Source organism: Corylus avellana, chromosome 2 (assembly GCF_965113065.1).
Source record: "Corylus avellana chromosome 2, dhCorAvel1.hap1.2, whole genome shotgun sequence".
NCBI classification, from domain to species: domain Eukaryota; kingdom Viridiplantae; phylum Streptophyta; class Magnoliopsida; order Fagales; family Betulaceae; genus Corylus; species Corylus avellana.
In genome coordinates this window covers 42,453,828-42,473,131 of record NC_142491.1, presented here as the reverse complement: position 1 = coordinate 42,473,131, position 19,304 = coordinate 42,453,828, and the positions used below count along the sequence as shown (strand labels likewise).

Here is a 19,304-nt window from a genome sequence, read left to right as displayed (position 1 = left end):
CAGAAAGTGATTGACTCGTGAAATTGAGAAATTATATAGGGTCATTAATATTTTGCTGATGTAAAGAGTTGCAGCCTGTTTATGGAAAAAATAAACGGTCGAGATTGTTTCTTCATTTCATCATCATTTAATGTTGTTCTGTCAGTATTCTATCCATTTAGTAATCATTAATGGTAATAAATAAACGTATCCCATTTGAGTAAATTGTTCCAAAATCTTGAGTAATTCTAGGTGTCTTACTTGTGTCATATTAAGAATGAATTTGGCTTACATATTGTTATTAAATATGTATGTTATAATTTAATCAATGATTAATATTAAATTTCTAAAAATTTCTCTTTATTTTTTCTCTCCTATTAAAAACTTCTAAAAGTAAGTCAACTTTAAGATTCAATCTTGACCGTTGATTAAACTACAGCATACATGTTGTTATTAAAATAACAGCATGTAAGTCGAATCTATTAAGAATGATGTGATTATTAAAATTACCACTTGATCAAAATTCAATAATGATCAATCAAAAGCTTAATAGTGATTTTAAGAATCACATTATTCTTAGTAGGATACAAGTAGGTAGTAAGATACAAGTAGACCACCTAGAAAGGCTAGAATTACTCCAAAATGTTCAATAATTACTTTATGAAGCTCATTAAATAGAGTGTTGTAGTTATGAATCTAATTAGACAGTCCATTATGTAAAGCTATAGATGTGGTCTGCAAATCGAATCCGAATCTATATAATAGATTGTGCGAGAGGGGATATGATCCCCACCCCAGCCCTGTGAACTCCACCCTTAAAGATCACAGTTTCCCGGATATGACGCCCACGTACGATGTTTTGGAATCTCCTCGTACACCATTCCCTGTGAGACTACAAGTACTACAGTTATTTCAAAGCACCAAAAAAAATAAAAAAATCATTGGCTTTGGAGAAATGCTTCTTTGTATTCTGCGCTCATTTCGCATATCTATGATGATAAATAAAACATGCAAATTCGGTGAAAATATACGCGGAATGAATACTAATTTCTCTTATTTTATCTAGTCTTGTCGAAGTATAATATTAACCTTTTTTTTGGATAAGTGTATTTCCAGCAGAAAACAGTGGAAATACTCAAACAGAATGGTAAGTCATGACACAACCCTCTCCTCTCATGCAAAAAATGTTAAATCATCACTTATTTTAAAAGCTTAAGCTTATAAGAAGAGGTAAATTTAATTACTTCATTATTACTTTAACACTTTCTCTCATGTGCAGGTTTAAACTCTCTTTTAATAAGTAAAGCCCAATACGTAAAATATTTAATTTAAATAGGGTGAATTGACGATGTTTAATCTCAGGATCTTTAGCTCGGATACCATGTTAAATCACCAGTTATCTTAAAAGAATAAGCTTATAAGAAAAGATAAATTTAATCACTTACTTATTACTTTTAACAGAAAACACTCAAACATAATGGAAGATAAAGAGTAATTTTTCCTAGGTTTGAGGTGGTAGGTACGGTGGAACTACCATTATATAAAAATAAATAAATAAATAAAAAATGTTGTTATTATTTTATATATATTTATTGAGTATTTTAGTAATTTTGATACAATTCAATCTAATTAATGAAAGTATATGTGTTATCACTGAACTAAGAAATATAAATAATTATTTTATTTAACATTTTTTTATTCTCAGTAATAATTATTCATTTTCCTAAGAGATTAGTGAAAACCCTAGATTAGTCATTCCGGGGTACCGAAGGAACGTTAAAAAAATTTAAAACCCTCATAATTTTATTTCCTTCGGTGTGTTGGTGTGTTGTAGTGAATTTTTATATGTAAATGTTTACCGAGTAGTATAAATTTTATTAGCCACTGGAAAAACAAAATGACTCATAGATTCATAATAGATATTACGTACGTACTAGACATTTTGAGCATTTGGTATATATAAATATCTTTCTTTTTTCACTGTATAAAAAGAGGCTTGAGGAATTTTTGAGTGTGCGCGTGAAAAACGTTGCTGCATTAGTGTTGAATCACTATTTTGAAATATTTATGCTATATCACTATATTTAAATTTACTGCTAAAGGAAATGGAATGAAATCAGACTGGATTTTTTTTTTCTTCTATATCTCAATCCATTTAATTAAGACAAGATATCTCACTTATCAACGTTGGAATTAGATTTTTTGTCAAGATATTTTTGTTTACCCATGAAACTCCCTCCCACATTTTCTCATTTAATTAACCAAATTATTTTCATTATTAATAACCCATTTATTTAAGTATTAGTCTTTTTTTTTTTTTGTCTTAATTAATTTGCTCTATCTTCTGAATAAGTGATTTTCCCCACAAATCATAACAGCAATAGGAAAATGCACATAAACAAATTTATAAAGATTTTTACAGAGAGTGGGACGGAAGGTATGTAAATTGATAGGGTTTACCATACCTATCTATCTATACCAACATAGATTTTGACAGATAAAAGGAAAAGTTTACTCAAAATTTATAGTGATTAGATATTAATAATGCATCAAAATGATAATTATCTTCGTCTTAATCTTTATCTTATCTTCTTAACGCTTGGTGGGCAAGATCTTTTTGTACAATGTTTTGTCTTTTTACCTTTCAGATGAGAGCATTAAAATCCTTAATTTCCATCAAAGAAGTTTCTTCTTTTTGGGTTTTGCCACCCATTAACAAAAAAAAAAAAAAATCTAAGTCTATTACGTAATAAAGTAATATAAACCTAATAAATGTTTGCTTGACTTCTTGACTGGGTTAGCATCAAACGACTGTTGGCACTGAAAGCTTCACCACTACCCCCCCCCCTTCTCATTCATTTAGGGGGGGGGGGGGGGGGGTTGTGTGTGGAGGAGAATAATTCATTCGACTGTTGGCACTGAAAGCTCCACCACTACACCCCCTTCTCATTCATTTATGCCCGCGCGGGGGGGGGGAGATGTGTGTGGAGGGGAATAATTCATTCGACTGTTGGCACTGAAAGCTCCACCACTACACCCCCTTCTCATTCATTTATGCGCCTTAGGGGGGGGGGGGGTGTGGAGGGGAATAATCCATTTATTGGGGGGGGGGGGGGGGGGGAATTAAGTGGAGGTGATGGGGAGACCCAAGTCAAGCAAAAAGAGATAGGGAGTTCTCCACGTAAGTTTTGTTCCACAACTAGGTCGATATTTTTTTTTTATATAAATTTGACTTAAATTTAATTTGTTTGATGAATGAGTCGAATGTGAACATAAAATTACTATAAATTATTTTTTATTTTATTTAGGGGGAATAATTCATTTATTTGGGGGGGGGGGGGGGGGGGTGGGGGGGGTTGGGGAATAAAGTGCAGGTGATGGGGAGACCCAAGTCAAGCAAAAAGAGATAGGGAGTTCTCCACGTAAGTTTTGTTCCACAACTAGGTCGATATTTTTTTTTATATATAAATTTGACTTAAATTTAATTTGTTTGATGAATGAGTCGAATGTGAATCATAAAATTACTATAAATTATTTTTTATTTTATTTAGGGGGAATAATTCATTTATTTGGGGGGGGGGGGGGGGGGGTGGGGAATAAAGTGGAGGTGATGGGGAGACCCAAGTCAAGCAAAAAGAGATAGGGAGTTCTCCACGTAAGTTTTGTTCCACAACTAGGTCGATATTTTTTTTATATAAATTTGACTTAAATTTAATTTGTTTGATGAATGAGTCGAATGTGAACATAAAATTACTATAAATTATTTTTTATTTTATTTTTTATTTTGATATAAAAATTATGATCAATTATTAAAAAAGCTCGAGTTTAATGATAAGCTTGATCGAGGTCAAAATAAAATTATGGTTGAATATTCTCAGCTCGATTACAGCCATACAATTGACCAAATAAAAGGACTAAGAAAAAATTGAAATATAAAGAAGATAGTATTGAAGAACCAAGACTCTGTTTCCTTCTTTTTCTTTTTTTTTCTTTTTTTCTTTTTTTTTTTTTTTTTTTAACTATGACTAATCTAATAGTTGGTTGGAATTGCAACGTTAGTTTTGTTGTATAAAAACTGTAGTTTCTAAGATTAATAGCTCTTAATTTTTGGATCTATGGTTGCTAGTGGAAAAAGATCCACATGTGAATTTCTTTGCTCTAGCTTGCTAAGAAAAAAAAAATGGAGAGATCATAGTTGTTAACTATGAACATCCTTACCAAGCAGAAGAAATATAATGGGTCAAAGTCTTCATATGGAAAGTAAGTATGAATATATTTTGTATGTGTTTGATAAGGATAAGATATGGAGTTTCAAAATTAGAACCGAGGCACACACCTATTGAAGAAGTATGGAAGAGTAGGGGTGTACATGCGGATGTAAATGAGATGCAGTTATTTACAATATTTGTAGCCGTATCCGTAAATGCGGATATCACTTTTAGATATTTGAATCTGCATTAATTATTGCAGTTATTAAATGTGGTTATTATTCACTATCCGCATATTAGGTAATGGGCTTTTGTGCCTATTTTAGTCTTTTTTGGCCTTCTTTAGGTCTCTATTAAACGATTATGAAAATAATTTGTGCCGATTTTTAGTGTTTTGGGCTTATTTATTTATTTTTTTTAAAGCCCTAATATTTTGAAAATATATTGATTTCACATTACTTTTAAAAACAAGGTAACACATAACCCATATGAATTTAATCCAAAACAATGTCATTTTTAGTATTAAACACCAAAACAACATTGTTTTGGTGAATTTATTAAATACAATATATATATATATATATAAGATAATTATATATAAATGAATTAACCACATTCGCATACTTTAAAATCACTATCTGCATCCGCATGAGCGAATAGTAATTTTTGCTAACTGTATTCACATCCGTATGTGTGGGTAGTAAATAACGAATGCAGACGGTTAATATTCGTTCGCATGTACATCCCAATGATAAAAGTGTTACCATCAAGAAGACAATGAACCATGAAATTGGTGGATTTGGTCGGTGTGAATAAAGCAGCAACACCACCACTTGGTCGGATATAAATGGTGGCCTGCCCACTTGCTATATATATCTAGCTAAATTTTGTTTGTGCTATGGTCCCCTTTGGTTCAATCAAAATCCATAGGGTCTCTCACCCATACACTAGTGCCCATCCTAGTGAAAGGATGTGCCACTACAATCCCATCCCAACCATTTCAAGCCGACCCACTAACTTTTTTCCTAAAATTTTACTCCCATTTGACCCTCAGCCCTCAGCCCTTCTGTAGCTCATCTTCTTCTCCTTTGGGGTACATGGACTTGTTTTCATCCACATTTTACACAGAATATGCAGGAATCGTTTATAGGTGTGATTCAAGTTTTGAAGGGAAGCGAATGGGAAGATGCTTGTCATAATTTTTTTGTATAATGAAAAGACAGGCTCTTGGACGATCATGATTCATGGAGAGTGGGTCTCTGCATTCCAAAAGTTTCAAAGATGCTTTATTTTGCAATTGATTATTGCCAAAGTGGAAGTCAACCTTTCTACTACCTCTACATCAATTCCTTGTTTCAGCAAAGTGGTTCCTAATCAACTTCATGTTGCATTTGGACTGAATAAGGGGTAGATGCTTAATTGCAGTGGCATGCACATTGAGTTAAAGTGCCCCCTTAATTTGCAGCTAAACTATTGGTTAATTGGCTTCACACACCTAATCATTTCTCTGTTTGAAAACATCTAGTTAAGGAGGATCGTTTTCTTAGTAATTCGGATGACAAATGTGAAAGAGTTCACCCACTTATTAGAACACGTAAATTTCATAAGAATTCTTTTGCATTTTTTTACTGAACTGTTAAAAATTATGGCTCTACTTAACTTGTTTTGAACTTTCATTATTTTTATAATTACTTCATATTATTCAAAAAATTTCAATTTAATGTATCAAAACTTTAAAAAGTTTGTAATATCACTTTTTCGTTATGATTTTCTATTATATCCTACTGAAGGAATTGGAAATTTTCAAAATACCCTTGTTTTCTCTTAAAAAATTATTTAATTAAGGTGATTTTGTAACTTTATAAATTTTATAGGAGTATAAATGTCATTTATCTCTTTGTCGTTTGATTTAATCTCAAATCCTAATGGGTGGAGTAACATTACAAACTTTTTAAAGTATGATACATTAAATTAAGAGTTTTTTTTACTGTAAAAAAAATGATTACAAAAATAACTAAATGTAATGACACCGTCCCCATATATGACAAGAAGGTTTACATATGAGAATTAAGTGAAGGTTTTTTTTAAAAAAAATAAAAAATAAAAATTATTGACAATCAGGATCTCATGAATTCAACTTTGTAATCGAGTATGACTGTTTGGCCACACATGAATTGTGCTGACAAGAGGATATGACTCTGTGGATGAGATGGCTTCGTTCATCTTATAAATGTTTTCCACATAACGTTGGTGTGACTGGACGTCAACTCGTGAGCTCCAGTTGATTGCGCTATGATTATTCGAGTCAATTCCGAGTCCATTTTTTTGGCTGACTTGCTACTTCTTCTTGAACATTGTTTAAGAGAAGAAACACGATAATTTGATAACATTTTTTTAGGCTTTGTTTGGCAAAGGCCAAACCATTGCCAAATACTATTCCTTAATTTTTTCAACTTTCAATATTTTTACTTTTTACATTACATTAATCATTTTTTATTATTATTTTAATAAAAAAATCACTACAAAATATTTTTTTTTCTTTACTTTTTTCATACCAAATATTTTTACAACTTTTTATCAAATCAATCAAATCTTGTTACTATTCCCAATCACCTAAAGGCCAAAGGCCATTCCCAAACAGAGCGAGGCTTTTTTTGAAAAAAAAAAAAAAAAAGTACTGAGATGATGTAAATGTAAAAGTTTTAATTATTTGTTAATATTTTGATTTTTTTAGTATAAAGGAAGAACAAAAGAGAGATAGTGGATTAGCAAACACACTTTTGAGTCTTTTGAAGAGAGAAAAAGCAGGTGTTTGGTGTGAACAAAAAAAAAGAGGGGAAAATCCACATAACCCCCTAAAACTACTACTCAATTGACAATGTCTCCTCAAACTTTGAATTGTGACAATGTCCCCCCAAACTACCAAAAATTATCAATGTTCTCCCAATGACGAAATTACCCTTAGTAAAATTTTAAAAAAAAAACTAAAACTAAAACTAAAACTTCTAGAAAAAACCTAAAACTAACAAAAAAAAAAAAAATCCAAACGATGGCCAATTTTTTTTTTTTAATCAATTTTATAAAAGAAAAAAATTAAAAAAAATTCGATTTTTTTTTTTATATATAAAAATTGAAAATTTTCGTTTTTTTTTTATGTTTGTTTTATAATTTTATTTACATAAAAATTTACATTTAAAAAAATAAAATTTTCGTTTAATAAAATGAAATTTTTTGTTTTTTAAAACTAAATAAAAAAATAGTTTTTTTAAAAAAATAAAAAATTTCCGTTTAAAAAAAATTAAAAATTTTTGTTTAAATTTTATTTTTTTTAATATTATCTTTAAATTAAAAATTTTTTATTTTTAAAAAAATCAATTTTTTTTTTTTTTGAATTTATAGGGGTATTGTTGTCTTATTGAGAAATCTATAGGGGCATTTTTGTCTTATTGCTAGTCTTGGGGGGGACAATGACAATGTTTTGGTAGTTTGGAGGGGACATTGTCACAATTGAAAGTTTGGAGGGACATTGTCAATTGGGTGGTAATTTGAGGGGAGTATATGGACTTTACCCAAAAAAAGAAGAAGAAGAAGAGATAGCTCATGATCATAATTGCACACCTTTGATGTTTCTCATGATTTTTAGTGTCGTTCATGACTTTGAGAATTTAGAGATTTTCGTTTTTGTTATAATTTTTTTTTTTTTTTTTTATGCTAAAGAAAAATTCGAAAGCATTGAAGTTTTGGATTTTGAGTTTTGAGTGATTTTATCTTTTAATAGTGACTTTTCTAATGTAGCCAGAACCACATAAATATTCACGTGATTGAGTTAATCCTACGATTATTTTGTCACAAAAAAAAACATGGTATTAGAGCTCAAGTCTTGCCGGATGTCTGTTGCAAAATTTGAAGTATATATGTATGATCGATGGTCAAAATAGTTTTAGCCTTTGGCATATCAAAAAACACACAAAAACAAAAACAAAAACAAAAAAAAGCAAAAAAACAATTGTGATTTGGGGCAAGCCACCATGTTTTCTCCAAAAAAAATTAAAAAATTAAAATGCCTTTATAATTTTTTTTTAAAAAAAAAATTAAAATTTTACCCTCCAAATTTGTATATTTTAGGATTTAGTAAAGTACATTTAACCTTCTCAAACTACCACTGCAATGATAATCTACCCCCCAAACTATCAATTACAACAAATTACCACCAAAACTACCAAAACAATGACAATGTATCCTCTCATGTTAGCAAAATGACGAAATTACCTCTATAAAATTTTTAGTAAGACAAAAATACCATTAAAATTTTGAAAAAAAGTTAAATTTAGTATTTTTATTTTTATTTTAATAAGGATAATTTCGTTATTTTGTTAAAATTGAGGGTACATTGTCATTGTTTTGATAGTTTGTAGGGTAAATTGTCGCAATTGATAATTTATGGGTAAATTATCATTGAGGTAGTAGATTGAGAGGGTTAAATAGATTTTAACCTTTTTAGTTTTATCATCCCAAACTTAATATGCTAATTCCTCCCTGGCTACATCAAAATTGAATATGTAGAAATTGGGTAGAGAAGGAAGTCCAATTGTCTTGTCTATACCGTGGAAAGGATAGAAACGAGATTGTTGACCATGCTTTGTGATGTTTCCTTAGATGTTATTTACTTGGTCAACCTTCAAGGGCAATTTTGTTCCTCGTAAGTCAAATTTTGTCTATTGAATAAAAGAATAATAAGGTTGACGTAGCAAAGCAACATATGTGAAAGAGAAATTTGTTCTTAGGGGTTGATAGAGAAAATTATATTATTCATGGCAAAATTTTTGGTTTTTTTTTTTTTTTTTTTCATATATATTTGGTCCAAAGATGAAAAATTCAAATAAACCGTAAAATCCTAATCTAAAATAGAATTCAATAAGATTGATTTGTCAACCAAATATTGTTGAAAATCAGCTAGAATTGTGACAAATCATTTATTTCTCTATTTTCTGTGAACATAAATCTCTTGAAACGATGCTTTTTGATATGTTCTTTGTTATTTTTCTTAACTAAAAAAACATACAAAAAAATATAGGTAAATGTTGTCCTACATCATAGATTCATCATAATCAATATTTGGAGAAGGATAATTTTGACCCAATTCGAGATTAGGTTAGGTGCAAATTTTTTAAATACATTGGATAGTACGATACACATGCACCAAAGGGCCTCTGAGAAGTGATAGTTGAGAAAGAAATGTTCATGGGTTTATCATCTAGTTTATAGGGTGTACAAGCTAGAGTGCCGTCCTTAAAGAAATGAATGAAATTTGCTAGTTTGATTTTAACTTGAAGGATTTTTCATGTGATTTTTTAGATGAGCCAATTTGTTAAACTACTACGATCTTAGTTATTAATTGTAGAACTGTACATGGGGCGGATATGTTACAACTATTCGCTATGTGCGTATGTAGCGGATAATGATTTTAAGGTATACGTATTCAAACCTACCAAAACGATGTGGTGGATTTGGTATAAGGTTACATTTAAATGCCTAAAAGTAATAACTGCATTATGCGGATAATACTAATAATTGTATCCGCATCTACATCTGCATGTACATCCCTAATTAATTATTTCCTTACTTTTCAAAGTCCTTATAAATATAGCAATTCTAATATGTCTTGAATTTGGTTGATCGAAGACTTTTCTAACCCTTTGGCCTCGTTTGGTTTGCGGAATAGACTCTTGGATTGGACTAGCTAACACTAGGTATAGCTAGTCCTTCGTTTGATAACACTCTATTCTTGGGAATAGTCTTTTCTCCATCTCTATATTTCGTTATCTCTTTCTATTTTCTCATTGATTCTTCTGGTATAGTTTTTCTACAAATGCAAACGATTTTTTTTTTTCTCTCTATGCCGTCTCCCTTCTCTGTGCCGTTTTTCAGTTTTTTTTTTGTTTTTTTTTTTTTTTTTTGTTTCTCTGTATCTCTTTTTTCTAAAAAAAATTTTTCTTTGACGAAGAAACAGAATCTGCAAGGTTTTTATAAAATAGAAATATATAATATATTTTTTGATTTCTTTTTATTCTCTGTACATTCTCCAACTATTTTTTTATATATATAAATAATTTTGTAGCATAATTGCAAAAAAAAAAAAAAAAAAAGCCACATACCTGACATAATTAAAACAAAAAAGAAAAAGAAATTATAGTAAAATTGTTTATGTTTTTTTTTAAAAAAAAATGAAAGTCCTTAATAATATAAATTATATTTGTATTATAAGGGCATTTTAGAAAATTTGATCACAATATGATTCCATTTACTAACATATTGCATTGTACCAAATGAAGGAATAGGATTAGCTAGTCTATTCGAGCGTTACAACCAAACAAAGGAATATGAATAGCTAATCTATTCTACACTATTCTATTTCAATAGTAACTAATCATTTTCCAATTGATTAGATATTCCGCGAACCAAACGAGGCATTTATGTCAAAAGGACCATGGGGGCAAAGCAATTATGTTGATGATAACTTGTAGGCAAATGTGAAATATTTTTTTTTCCAAAAGCCAAAGGGAATAACTTCAGTTCGGTCAAGGCGAAAAACCCTTGTTTTTTGCCTTCCACTCACAAGCTGACACCTCAGCTTAGCACACAAAATTAAAATGAGACCAAAACAACAAATTATTCTTTCATACAGCCACTTCAGCCACTCACCTTTGCCTGACGCCGCCGCCTCCTGAAACCTCTGCCACCGAGTTTCTCTTTCAATCGGCCCCGTGGGGGTGGCGCGCAGCCACCTCCAGCCCATGGGGTGGCTCGCCGGCCATCCCCAGTCAGATCTGTGGTGGCTGGCGAGCCATCCCGTGGCCTGGGGGTGGTCCGCATGGCCACCCCGTGGACTGGGGGTGTCCCACGCGGCCACCCTGTGGCCTAGGGTGGCCAGCGAGCCACCCCTAGGCCATCTGGGGTGGCCGGAGAGCCACCCCGTGGCTTGGGGGTGGTAGCACCGGCCACCCCAGATGGGCTGGTGATCCTCCTCGTGGCTGCCCTCATTTTGTTTTGGTGTTTTGTTCTCATTTTAAGTTTTTGCATTTTTCTTGAATTGCTGATGTGTCATATGGTGATTGGTAGGCAGAAAACATGGCAGCTCTCAAAGCCAAATCAAGGAAATGTCACGAGGGAGATGTGTAGTGAGAATGTTATCTGCAATTTTCCTGTCAAATAACAACTTGAATTTTGATAGGTATCCGAGGTTAGGTAGTAATGTGAGATGAGATTTAAGAGCTCCTTTCAGGTAGGAAAGACCACAACTCTTCACTTAGGGTAGAATAACACCACAATACTCCAGGTAGGAAAAATACCACTACTCTTCACTTAGGATAGAATAACACCACAATACTTCAGATAGGAAAAATACACAATTTGACTAAATTATTCTATGATTTTCATTAATAACCAAACGGTGTTTAAATAGAAATACAAGTAGATAAAGCTTAAAGTGATAACACTTAAAGTTCTAATATTTAAATTCAAATAAACTCTAATTCTAATAACCTAATCTTAATATTAAATAAACTAATACTAATTTAAATAAGCTAATCCTAATGAATTGAAATTGCATTCCAAATCAACTATTATCATATCTAATCATAACCTTGTCTATATTAAATTTTCCTTCATCCTAACTTCTGGGATGGTATTTGATTCCAATTGGTGATTTTGGGATCCAAGGATTCTCTCAAACTTTAAGGTCGCGTTTGATACGCGAGAAATAGACCCAAGAATAAAATAATTATTTCTATAGAGTAGGAACGACATAATTTTGGTTGCGCCACTCGAGTTACTAGTTAGCTCTCTTTTGGTGAGCAGAGAAAATGGAAAGCCAAAAAAGCAAAAGATAGAAACAAATAAAGACGAAAGGCGCCAAAAGAATTGCTTTTGCCTTTAGACCATGTTCACTCCAATGGTGTCAAGTTGGGTAGAGGGGGCCTACGGACTATGTTTTACATCAGAAATTTACCACCGCAAAGACAGGAGAAGAAACCTGCTAGTTCCATGAATTAAGGACAACTTCAACTGTCACCACGTCTCTCGTCTTCTGTTGTCTCGAGTAAAATTCATGTTGTGCTGCTAGCATCTTTAGATTGGATTGTTCGGTTTTTTTTTTTTTGTTATTTGCTTTATTTGTAGTGTATTTTGTCGTGCACTTTGTATAGTTCAATGGGCTGTTTTTAACTTTGTGTTCAAAAGTATTCTCAATTGATCTTTTATTCTCTCTTCTATTCGGATCAATAATGAGAATGACCTCGCTATATAACTCTTTCGTTATTTGCTTAGAAAAATAAAATAAAAAAATAAAGGACAACTGTTACTACCACTCCTTACTGGTTAAAATGTAATAATTTATCATTTAGAGTGGTGTTTCAATAGCTCAAGAAAATTTCCAAAGTAATTAGGTACATAATAGGACGTGGGTTCAAATCTCACAATGAAAATATTTATGTCTAATTACTGTAAACCACTTTGATTTCAATTGACTCACTAGTAAGATTGGATCAGAATATAGCTCAATCAAATTTCTTTGTCACAATTGATCTCCCTTGCATCCAAACCAAAGTTTTAGCTCCTACCATCAACCCCATGGCATATACCAACAAAAAAAAAAAAGGGGGTTTTTCTTTGGTTATAAAGTTCCTTTAGACAGCGGATTTTCTGTGGCGCCCATTTCTGTTTGAAAAGGCCTCTAGAATTAGAAGTAGTAGAGTGGGCCAACTCTCATCGCTAAGCCCAACTCTACAATTGTGAGATAATCGACAATACCATTGTTCTGATAAATTTTCTTTAATTTTTTAATTTACTAAATCGACAGTATTAAAAATGCATGTAATTATCACATATATATTTTTAATAAATCATTTTATTCTCATTTTTATTTTAAAAATGCATTTAAAATATCACATATTAATGATTGGGTTAGAATAATTTTTTTTCTAAACTAGTTTAAATTAAGGAAAACTTTATCCTCCTTTACTCCCACAAATGCAAAATGTTTGGATTTTTCTCTTTTCTTTGTTCATTAATGATAAGATTCTTTTGTCTATCACCTTTGAATTAATTATTCCATTTCTATTCAGAAATGGCAATATGCTATCACTTTTCTGACTGACAAAAGATGTCGGCACCCCAAAATTCTTTTAAAAGTTATTTTCTATTCGAAAATGGCAATATGAATTGCTATCACTTTTTTTATCCACAAAAGATGCAATGACAGTGCACCAAAATTATTTTGGAAGTTCTTGAGAAACACGTACGGCAAGTTCGTGAATGTGTTTTTGAGAGAATTTTTTTTTTTTTTTTCCTTGATTTGAAAAAAATATTCTGATGTAACATAAAAGTAAAAGTTATTAATATAAATGGTTTTGTGAATATTTTTTGCTTTAGAACAAAACAATTAGAATTAGGTTTGCGGACAATTGGAATGTGTATTATCTTTATAGGAGATCTTTCAATTGAAAAGATCTGTCGACATAAGAGATGAAGAAAAAGATCTATCTGGTTCGTTCCTATAACAGATAGCAACTGTCATTTCATGTAAAAGGAATTTTCCGATGAATTTACATCTTTCATTAAAGGAAATTTTTTGATGTACGGAGTAATAGATCGGTCAATGAAGCATTTCCAGTCAAAGAGGCAGAGGCAATGAGTGGAATATGTCTTGAGAACATTATAAAAAATTAAAAAAGAAAAAGAAAAAAAAAAGCCATATCTTTTGTACTAATGAAAAGAACAAAAGGGTTGAAATAGAATAATAAGCCTTAATAAGGAAAATCACAGAAAGAGAGCATTTGTATTGTTGGACCATTTGTAATTCTGTTCATATCCATTCTAATTTCTAAGCAACTGTTTGGTAATCAAAATGGGTCAATTATTTATTACTTTTATGGAAGAGGATTAGTTGAGATAATTGTCACATCAGTAATGTGAGATAAAAATATAATTTCTAACATTACTTTTATATAAATTTATTTAAAGAAAAAAAAAACTGATATATATACATTAAACTGAAAAGTTAGATACTGGGCCAGACGTACGTAATCAGCTTTATTAAATGTATGTATATATATATATATACACACACTTGGTGTTTGGCAAACAACACCAAACACCACCGCACTGTTTAGGTGTAAAAAAAAATAAAAAAAAAAATAATAATTGGTATGGAAAAATGAAAAAGCTGTATTAAAAAGTGAAAAATTTTGTTTTGTAGTGATTTTTTTTATTTATTTAAATAATAATAAAAAGTAAATAATATGATATAAAAAAGTGAATAATTTGATGTAAAAGTAATAATGTTTTTTTTTGGAAAAAATGAAGTGAATAGTGTGATGAAATGTGGGGGAATGTAGGGGGATGGTGGAGGGTTTAACAAACAAGCCCATAGTACCTACAGGCTACAACAGGCAAAATGACTCCTTCAAAGAGGATTATTTCTTCCAACCAAAGAAACAAAAACAACAAATTCTAATAGCATCCATATTGAGCTCTTAAAATAAGGGTTAAATTTGAAAAGAAATTTTTTTTAAAAAAAAAAAATTTGAAAAGTCATTTTTAAAATGAATCAAATATCAAACTCTCTATATCTTCCTCTACTTTAGTTAAATATTATTATTTTCTTATTTTTTTAAATCTTTTTTTGTTCTTGGTAGATGATAGAGAGAAGGAAAATGAATGTATAAAATTAAAAAACTAAATAACTTTCACTTTTTGGCACTTGGTATTTGGAAAGCCTTGTTGATCAAAGTTAAATTTGAAATAGAGTATATAGCTTGTTAAATGACTCTTTTTGTGAATATTTTCAATTTTTTTTTTTTTTTTTAAAAAAAAAAAACCAAATTTAAAGAGCTCAATGGGGATGCTCTAATAATAGTAAAAATTACTGATGTACGGCTCTTCCCTAGACCACACCAACCCTTTTCTTAGCCTTTGATCGGGCCAATTCGTTGTCTTTTTTTTTCTTTTAATTATTATTATTATTGTTGTTGTTGTTGCTGTTTGGCACCGTATCGACCATATTTGGGTGATTGCTGGGCACATCCTTTCCTTGTATTAAAAAGAAAAAAGAAAAATGGCATTCCAAGTTTTTTTGTCTCTTTATTTATTTATTTTTTAAAGGTTTTTTTATTTTTTTTCTTCTATTCAATAGTGGAAAGAACAAGTAAAAGATTACAATAGACATAAAATAAACAAGGGAGAGGGCAACCCAAGGGCAACTCAAAACAACCACAACATTATTGCAATACTAGATAAATTAATGAAACATGAGTTGACCTCTTTTTTTGTGACAAAACTTATTCATTTTTATTTGGTCCTTATCGAAGGGAGTATTTTTTTTGGGCAAGAGAGAATGCATGGTATTGACTTCCTTGGTTGAGGCTTTGCCAAAGGCCATCAAGTTATCAAAAAATAGAGGAAAGCCGATTACCTTGCCTAAGCCGTCATCAGGAGGGGAAGAATTTGCCATCGTGACGTAAATTTGTCCTATTTTAATTTACTAAATTTTGATTTTTTTCCATAAAAAAAAAAAAAAGAGCCGAGCTAATCGAGCATTCAATACCATTGTCGAGTTCTAGCTCAAGCTCGACGTCAGCTAAAGGTTTTGTGAGCTCAAAATGCTGATGTTCAAAGCTCGGCTTGAGTTTGAGCCGAGTTTGAACTTGCATTTATATGCTTTAATCGAGTTGAATCCTAAAATCTAATACTTAATTTGGCTCAATTTAAAAATTAAACGGAAGTATCATCTTTTTTTTTTTTTTTTTTGGGTTACTATAAGTATCTCTATGACACTTTTGAAAACGGAAGAATCCATTTGATAAAAAAACCTTACCACAAATACTAAAAAAATAATTAACACTTTCTTTTATGACAATTGGGAGTTCATCTTTCAGCCACATAGTGAAAGAATGAGGTTATATCATAGATGGGTTTTAGGGTATATATATTGCAATATTTCATGCGAATGGGATACATTCCTCCCCCGGAGTCAAAGTAATTCGGCCGCAATCTTACGGTCTTACCCAATAACTTAGTAGTCAATTATTAAAGTCAAACTTATAAAAAAAAGTGTTAAAGTTAAGTCTATATAATATATATATATATATATTGCAATATTTCATGTGAATGGGATACATTCCTCCCCCGGAGTCAAACTGATTCGGCCGCAATCTTACCGAATAACTTAGTAGTTTTATTAAAGTCAAACTTATAAAAAAAAAATTATTAAAGTTAAGTCTATATAATCTTCTTAAACGACCAAAAGATACATTATTCTAGTTAATTATTAAAGTCAGATCTAGACAATAATACAATATGCACCAAATTATTTGTATGTTTAGGGTTTAGGGTTTAGAATTTTCTCTCTCTCTCTCTCTCTCTCTCTCTCTATATATATATATATATATATATATATATTAATGTGCACCAATTATTGTCTGTTTATCTATTCCATATCAATAATGTATATCTGATCAGAGCAATATTTTATCTGTTAAAGACTAATTAGTCCTTGGCCAATGGCCACAAAGAGATCAGAAAAACGGAGAATAAGGGCAGTTTTGTGGATAAGCCTTCACAATCATACGTAAGGGAAATGGCGAAGTTTTATAAGACATAAGGAAAAAAGAAAATTGGTATATATCTATTGATTCATTGGATATAGTTAGGAGTGAGAATTTGTGTGCAGGTTGGATTTGAGTCCTATCGAGATATGAATATAAGACTATATAGGTTAACCCTAACTCGACCCGTTTAATTAAACATGTCAGAGTTTAGACCCCTCAACTCTAACCCGCTAATTTGTGTTAGATTCGTGTCTAGTTCGATGGTTATATTAAAAATTGGCAGCATTTATATCATATGTCAAGTTCAGGGTCGTGTCAAGACATTTGTATCAAATTATATAGGTCAACTTTAACACGAACTATTTAATTAAACGGGTCAGTTTCCTCAATCATAACCTACTAATTTCGTATTTAGTTTGTATCGGACACATATTTGTTGCTCCAACAATACCCTAACAAAATGATAGAAAATTGATTATATACTTCATTGACAAAAATAATATTTGTTAAGACTCAAACTTACAATTAGAAGAGAAGAGAAGAAAGAGAAAAACTTTTGAAAGAGAAACAATATGATTTTACTAAAATCCTCAAAAATATTTAAATCTTCTTACTTCAAGCCACTAACAATACAATATCTTTATCAGGAAGTCCACATTATGAAAAAATAAAATATTATAAAATAAAATTGAAAAGACCAAGAAAATTGAAGAATATTTTGTCAATCTGAAAACAAAGATAAATGTTCAGAAATGGTTTGCTAAAATAACGATCGTATATGATAAGCTCATGTGAACTGAATATAAGGACTTATACCTATAATTTATTCTGAAAGAAAGAAAAGAAAATCTGTCTTCTGCAAGTTGATTAAGACTCACAAATATTTTTTTATAGTTATCTCTCTCTCTCTCTCTCTCTATATATATATATATATATTTTTTTTCTATTCAAAGCGGGAGAGGAGGAAAAGGGTAAGTTATCTCGAAGTATATAATATTAAGTTATAGAGTACTCAATCGGTTACTGGCAACCCCATCTGCTCGCCAACACCAGACAGCTACTAAAAGCCTATTAGGGCCCTGTCCACCCATCCCCCCACCCCCCAAAACTATATTTTCCAAGTCACCGGCCACTCGATCGAGACATGGGCCTTACGAGCTCATCCGATCATGAAGGTCCAAAGGAAAGCCCATGATGTTAGCCCACAACCTATCAGAATCGAGTATTGTATGAGCGCATGCAGCACACCATGTCTTTTCCTCCCCACGCATGTAGTGAAAATATTCGATACTTGATGGTCCACCTGTGATGCCACTACTCCTATGACTAGGGGTGTAAATGCATGAGTATATTTATTGTCCATATTTGTTATCCACAAGTATTCGTTATTTGCACATGCGGTTAGCAAAAACCATTATTCGCACATGTGGATATGGAGGGTGGTTTCTATATTTCACGTATGATATGAAAATTTTATGACAAAATAATTAGCAAATGTAATTTTGTTACATTTGCTAATTATTCTCAAGATTCTGTTAGAAGGAAATGGGCTCCTGAAGAAGATATCAAACTTGTTCAGGCTTTGGTTGAGCACTACAATGAAGAAAACGATAGACAAGAGACTAGGCTTCAACCAGGTTATCTTAGAATCTTGGAGGTAAAGCTCTCAAAGACATTACCAAATGCTGGAATCAAAGCAAAACCACATATAGAATCAAGACTGAAAACTTTGAAAAGGGAATTTCAAATAGTCCATGCAATGTTGTGTGGTCCTAATGCAAGTGGATTTGGATGGGACAATGTTAGAAAATGTGTGGTTGCTGAAGATGCTGTGTGGCAAGCGTATGTGCAGGTAAATTTGTATCATGTTACAATTGATATATTTATAATCTTATTATGTGCATAATATATTAATTGGACATTATCATATTTGATGGTTTTGTAGAGTCATAAAGGGGCAGCTGCTTTTAAAAATAAATCTTTTCCCTTATATGAAGATCTTTGCATTGTCTATGCAAAAGACCATGCTACTGGCAGAGATACTCAAACACCAATTGACATTTGTTAAGATTTACAAAATGAAAAATCTGATGAAAACAATATGGGCCAGAACGAGAAATATGGGTTCGAAGAGTTTAATGAAGACGTGTCGTGCACACAGTTGCCCACCAATGGCAATGGAGGAGAAGGACTTTCGGGTCGAAAAAGAAAAAAACCTAATAAGAGTACCGAAGATAACATCGCCAAAAAATTTCTTGAAATTGGTAACCAGCTTGCGACGAATTTAATTACTGCATCCGAGAATCTTAGCAAGGCAGTTACAGGTTCAGTAGAACGAGAGAGTAAATTAAAAGTTAATGAGGAGCTATCAAAAATAATTGGTCTTAGCAGTAAGGATCGTCTCAAAGCAGCAAGATTGATTGTTTGTCAGCCTGAGATAATGGATCTATTCTTCAGCGTTCCAGATTATGACAAAGAAGAATTGGTGCGTGGAATTATTAATGACGCTTGA

The 19,304-nt window shown here is 31.5% G+C and overlaps 1 pseudogene; it reads left to right on the top strand.

Annotated features, from left to right (window-relative positions):
- The first annotated feature begins 18,187 nt into the window (after positions 1 to 18,187).
- Positions 18,188 to 19,304, top strand: LOC148587756 (uncharacterized; annotated as a pseudogene).